This window comes from Nicotiana tabacum, chromosome 19, assembly GCF_000715075.1.
Source record: "Nicotiana tabacum cultivar K326 chromosome 19, ASM71507v2, whole genome shotgun sequence".
NCBI lineage: Eukaryota > Viridiplantae > Streptophyta > Magnoliopsida > Solanales > Solanaceae > Nicotiana > Nicotiana tabacum.
Genome location: NC_134098.1, coordinates 92,635,193 through 92,642,261, shown reverse-complemented (window position 1 = coordinate 92,642,261; position 7,069 = coordinate 92,635,193). Strand labels below are relative to the sequence as shown.

Here is a 7,069-nt window from a genome sequence, read left to right as displayed (position 1 = left end):
GAGGTTACCCCCAAGGTAGCTCGTTCTATACGGCTCGGTGGCAGCACGTATGGGGGAGGCAGGTCGGAGCTTTCATCACCTATACCCCCCTTATATATGCTTAAAATTAAAAAGCCAAAGTTGCCCGTGTAGACAGTTCTACGTCAGACCATCAGAAGGACCTTTTCTCACCGGTTCTTGGCCGAAATCACAACTCCAAATTGCGAGTTCTGACATCCTCTCACGCTCATAATGTCATCATCCCCGATGACACATCATGGCTTAAGACATCCCGGAGTCTGCCCCCACAGGTATGCCCATTTCAGCTCCCTTTGTCCTGTGGGTTGGACTTCCTCGAAGTCCTTTCTTAAAAGGAGTCGTGCCCCATGCACTTCTCCCCCAAGTATCATCCAAGCGTGACTCTGCACTTCACCTCCATTCGGTGTTCACTTGGAAAGTGCCTCCGCACTTGCACCCTCTGGTGTCTAACTTTGTGATTGACCCACACTAGTCAATCACACCATGACCCTCACGGCCTTCATGTCCATCTGAAGCTTTCCTTCACAGGTTAGCACATCAATGTGCTATTTTGACGCCGCTCCCATAGCCTTTTGCTCCCGTAGCATTAAGACGCCCTCTTGGCATAGCTCACGTAGCATTCCGCTCCCGTAGCTTATAATTGCCTTCACTACCTTGAAGATGTGTTCGCTTCTAGACCCACGACTTCGCCCATATGCCTCTTGCATAGGCGGGATCCTCCCACACTCAATGTGGAGGATACATCTTAGATATGTCGTCCCACTTGGCATTCGGCTAGCTCTTGGGATGACCTTTGGTGAGTACTACATTCCCAAAGTCATAGCATCGCCGCATTTCCAAACAAAGCTCTTTGTTTTCCAGTTGTCACTTCCTCAGCAAGTAGCCAATGCTCCCGGTAGTACTTCAATACTCGCCCTATAGACAGGCACCCTCTTGGCCCTGCTAGCACGGCTTCCCGGTTCGGTGTGCCTCGTACCTGGACACTCACGGTCCCCGATCATTCGATGTACCTCTTTCCAGAATGATGACACATTCTAACTTGGAAACTCGCCCAATTCCGAAGCTTCGCTATACCCTCGAATTCGTTTCCTCACCTTGGCAATGCCCTAGAGATGTCGTGGTGCTCCATCTTAGGATCTCAATCCATGCGTGCCCTGGGGGGATTGGACTTGGACATGCCTTGTCCTTAGCCCAAGACTGAGCATCGCTCCCACGTGCACAGCCCAATCCTCAAGCTTGACACTCGCCTAGTGCATCCGCGAGTAGCTCGTGCCTCGCCCGAGTAAGGCAACTTTTAGCCCTTGGCCATTGCCATGCGCGTCTTTCGTGCCATGCCCATACATATCCCTTTTGCAGCACGCTTCCATTCCGAAGTAGTGCAGTGTCGCCCACACCTGCACCTTTAGGCCAACGGACCCTTGCTTGCATGGTTGAACCCAAGCCATGCTCACAAGTCGACACATGATGCCCCTATGACAGGTGCGTCAAGTATCCAATCGGCACGGAGGTCTCGTTCCAACATTCGGCAGCCCGCGGGGCTGGCCGTTCCACACATCGAGCCTCCAGCGCCACTTTGATGCCCAACGCAGGTCCGAAGGCGTTGCACCGCCCATAGAGTTTCCCTAACTCGTATGGGTGCCTTCGACACTCTTTTTGAGTCATCTAGGCAGGCCCTTGAGGTTGACCCCAAGGTAGCTCGTTCAATATGGCTCGGTGGCAGCACACATGGGGGAGGCAGGTCGGAGCTTTCATCACCTATACCCCCCTTATATATGCTTAAAATTAAAAAGCCCAAGTTGCCCGAGTAGACAGTTCTACGTCAGACCATCAAAAGGACCTTTTCTCACCGATTCTTGGCCGAAATCACAACTCCAAATTGCGAGTTGTGACACTGAGCTATGATAGGAAATCAATAAACATGACTGAGTATGAAATTGTAATGTAAGCAAATAACTCGACAGTAGTAACGACCTCCATGGGTCCCAACAGGATAAGCATATAGTCTACACATAATTTTTAACATGAATCACAGCTCGATAACTCTAGTACGTAGAGATTTCATGATTACAAATAAGTTCAGGTAACTACACATTACCACAGAAATAATGAAGTAATAGTTCACATGGTGCACGCCCACACGCCGGTTACCTAGCATGTGCGTCACTTCAACACCAAACACATAACACGTATAATCAGGATTCATACCCTGAGCTCCAAGATTAGAAGAGTTACTTACCTCGAACAAGCCGAGTCCAATATCGAGCAAGATAAAAAATGCTCAAAAATTTTCATTCTGCGCGTATAAATATCTGAATGGCTCGAATCTAGTCAAAATTAATTTGATTCAGTCAACAAAAATTATAGGAATTAATTCCATATCAAAATACTAATTTTCCAACAAATATCCGAAATTACACTCAAAAATTGCCGATGGGCCCACTTCTCGGAACCCGACAAAAGTTATAAAATATGAATGCCCATCCAATTACGAGTCCAACCATACTAAATTTACGAAATTCTGACGTCAACTCGGCCTCCAAATCTCAAATCTTATTTTCAAATCCCTAGGCCCAATTTCTCGAATTATACCTCAAAGACATGTAATCTAGTCAGAATACTCAATGGTAATTTAGTATTATTGACTAACAATGATCACAAGTGACTTACCTCAAGTTCTCCCCTCAAATCCCTCTGAAAAATTGCCCCAAACCGTGTTTGAACTGCAAAATGACAAAAATGTTAGACCCTTCTATTTTTGTAGCCTGCACAGTGTTCTCGCTTCTGCGGATCATTGAACCGAATCTGCGGTCCCCCTTTTATGGAGAATCTGCTGCTTTTGCGGTTAGCCAAGGCTCTACAGCCTCTCGCTTCTGCGAGAAGCAGTCCGCTTCTACGGTCACTAGCGCACCTGCGATTCCTCATCCGCATCTGCTATCATGCAGGTGCAGAATTTTCCCTCGCACCTGCGGCCACTGCCCACTCTCCCTTTTTCGCTTCTGCGCTCCCAGGCTCGCTTCTGCGAGCCAAGTTCCGCAGGTACAATTGCATCAAATGGCAGAAAGCTTCCAGTTTTATTCTAAGTCCGATTTCGATTCGTTAGCCATCCGAAATTCACCCAAGACCCCCGGGGCCTCAACAAAATATACCAACAAGTCCTAAGACGTCATACGAACTTAGTCGAAACCTCACATCACATCAAACAACGCTGAAACCATGAATCATACCCCAATTCAATCTTAATGAAACTAAGAATTTTCAACTTCTACATTCAATGCCGAAACCTATCAAATCAAGTCCGATTGACCTCAGATTTTGCATACAAGTCATAAACGACATAACAGACCTATTCAAATTTTCAGAATCAGATTCCAATCCCGATATCAAAAAGTCAACTCCCCAGTCAAACTTCCAAGCTTAAATTTCTATTTTAGCCATTTCAAGCCTAATTTAACTATGGACTTCCAAATAATTTACGGACATGCTCCTAAATCCAAAATTACCATACGAAGCTATTGAAATCATTAAAACTCTATTCCGAGGTCATTTACACATAAGTCATCATCCGGTCAATCTTTTCAACTTGGAGAGCAAGTGTCTCAATTCATTCAAAACCTCACCGGACCCGAACCAATTACTCCGACAAGTCATACAACAACTGTAAAGTATAAATTGAGCAGTAAATGGGGGAACGGGGCTGTAATACTCAAAACGACCGACCGGGTCATTACAGATATATAGTATTAATTTCTCTCTGGAGTACCTAAAGCATCTCATGAGGAGCTTATTTAGTAAAGCACCTCATGAGGAGTTTATTTTGTAAAAGTTCAAAATTACTCACTAATTACCTTAATATTTCAATCGAAATGCTCAAATATTTTCATACTTTAATATGAGTAAGCGAATAAATATTTTCATATATTTAAGGCTTATGACGGAAGGTTTAGCTAAGCAAGACTACTCAAGAAAATATCCATAAAACTAGATCAAATTTAGAAATATAGTAAAGCAATGTAGGAAATATCTTTTTTACCTCATATATTACCATCATTCTATATATGAAAGTGATGAAAATACATAGCACTTTTATAGTATAAGTTTTAATAAGTTCATATGTAAAATGAAGGTACAAAAATATTTCCTATGATGCTTTAATTTTCTGTACATTCGTAGTTTGGTCTAGTTCTATGGATATTTTCTTGTTAGTCTTGCTTAGTAAATGACCTTACATCATAGGCCTTAGATAGTGCGAAAGTATCTATTCTCTTACTCATATTAAAGTATGAAAATATTTGAGCATTTCGATTTAAAATCTTAAAGTAATTATTGAGTAATTTGAAAACTTTTACAAAATAAACTCCTCACGATTGATGCTTTAGATACTCCGGAAAATGTTATATATTTCTACGACTCCCTTTATAAAACCTAATCCTAATACTCATGACAAGTGAAAGAATTTTGTAATTAAAAATACCTAAACTTTAACTTGGAATAAATTATAACTTTTATAAACGCCCTCTTACACTTGGTTTGATACATCAAATATCTCAACAATTACGTAAATAACATATTAGCAAAATAAAAGGTTATATTGATTATTTAATATTTTCTTTTTTGAAACTATTTTTTAACTTGTTACTCAAATAAAATGGCAGTCAAGTGCAGTCCAATAACATAATTCTAATTAAGAAAAAATATGTATTGTCTAATTATGATCATTAAGGACTAGTGCTATCGAGACAAAGAAACAATGAATGAAGGCCAAATGGGTTTGGTTTAAGTCCTTTTAAAAAAAAAGAACATAAATTTTTACACTCCCAAGTTATTTGATTTCATTTTCCTCAAACAATAGAATAGCCTAGTTAAACAACATCTTATCAAAATAAAAGGTTATACAGATCATTTAGTATTTCATATTAATATTATTTTTCAACTTGTTCTCAAATAAAATGGTGGCCAACTGCAATCCAATAACATAACTCAAACTAAGAAAATATTTATTGTCTAATTATGATCATTAAAAACTGGCGCTGGCGAGACAAAGAAAAAAAGAATGGAGGCAAAATGGGTTTGGTTCAAATCCTTCAAAAAATGAAAGAACATAAGTTTCTAGACTCCCAAATTATTTTAATTCATTTTCCTATCATAATATCTTATATAAAGCACTTGGTGTTGAGACTCAAAATCACCAATTTCTTTGTTTCTCAAATCTCGAGTGTTTAATTAGATATGGCAAAAAGGAGTAAGGGTCGCCAAGGTTGACATGGTGAAGATGCAAAATGAGAGTATCTTGCAAGTGACCTTTTCGAAGCGTCGTGCTGGTCTCTTCAAGAAGTTTAGTGAACTCTGTACACTATGTGGTGCTGAAATAGCCCTTGTGGTATTTTCCACGGGCAAAAAAGTTTACTCATTTGGCCACCTTTGTGTGGACTCAGTGATGGATAGGTTTCTTACAAGGAACTCTCCACCAAATAATGGCCATAATCAGCTCATTGTGGCTCATCGAAATGCTAGTGTTCGTGATCTCAATATTGAGCTCACGAACATTGAGGGAATTCTTCAAATGGAAAAAAATGGTGGAGAAGCCCTACAAGCAAGGAAGAGAGACCGGTCATTGGTGGAAAGCTCCAATTGAAGAACTTAACTTTTTCAACTGCGACAACTGAAGGAGGCAATAGAATGCATAAAGAAGAAAGTTGAAAGAGAGGCACAAAACCAACAAATGGTGCCTGGTAATGCATTCCCATTTCTCACCTTTGGATGTGCCTTGGCTCCTACTGGTGCTAGGGCAAGATCTTCATATGGTTCTTATGGCTCTTTTTCATTTCAAAATAGGGTTTCAGGACTCAACTTTGGTGCGCCTTTTGCTATCAGATCCAGTGGATCTACTTCTTCAGTAGTTCCCAAGTAGGTCGACTGTCATTCCGGAAACTCCTGGGACTTCAAGACCTATCATGCGTAATTGAATTATTGGAAATAACAAGCTTAAATATTTGAATTCCAACAAGAATCAACCATACATAGACATGGTGGTTTTAAGTATCTAAGGTTATGGTTTCGCTAAAATTAATTATTAGATCTACTATAGTATTATATTATTTTTCTTATGTGTATAATATATGTTCTCCGTTACTAAAATTACTCTCCTGTGGTCTAGAAGGAGCTGGAACACCGCTGGAGGCTGGAAGAGCTGAATGAACGGGGCGGCTCACATAACCCCTACCATGGCGAGCTGCTGGGGCACGAGCTCCAGAATAATAACCAGCCTCTCGAGACCTCTTGGCCTCCCTCTCCTCTCTATCCCGGGCAAACATGCCCTCGAATCTCCTGGCAATACCCACAACCTGCTAATAAGAAATATCCATCTCCAATTCCCTGGCCATACTACTCCGGGTGCTGGGATGGAGACCCTCAATAAATCATCGAACCCTCTCTCAAACTGTGGCAACTAAGGTCGGTGCATGTCGGGCCAAATCACTGAAGCGAATTGCATACTCTGACACAATCATAGCACCCTGGCGCAGCTGCTCAAACTCCGCGTGCCATGAGTCCCTGAGGCTCTGAGGGACATGTCCGAGAACTGAGTCCATGTAAGTGAAGCTGCCTCAGCTGGACTACTCAACTCATAAGCACGCCACCACTGATAGGCTTCTCCTCTAAGCTGGAATATGGTAAAAAAGACCCTGCTCGTCTCCGCTACGCTCATAGTACGGAGAATACGATGACACTCCTCTAGAAAGCCCTGAGCATCATCTGTAGCCAATCCGCTGAAAGTAGGTGGGTGGTGCTTCTTGTAACTCTCAAGTCTGAGCTGCTCCACCTTAGAAGCTGCTGCCCTAACCTCGGGCTGAGCTGGAGCTATCGGCTGCATTGATACAATCTCTGGAACCTGATCGACCTGAACCCGCTGCTCTGGAGTACCGGCGACGGGAGTCTGTGCTCCTCCCCCGACCTGAGATGTGGCAGGAGCAAGTGGAATCAATCCAGCCTGAGCTAAGGTGTTGAACATGCTCAGAAACTGGGGTAGAGTCTCCTGGAGTGCTGGTGCAGCAAC

General features: G+C 42.4%; 1 pseudogene; it reads left to right on the top strand.

The window, feature by feature from the left end:
• The first annotated feature begins 5,244 nt into the window (after window positions 1–5,244).
• LOC107786403 (agamous-like MADS-box protein AGL62) lies at window positions 5,245–5,926 on the top strand (annotated as a pseudogene).
• Window positions 5,927–7,069: the final 1,143 nt, after the last annotated feature.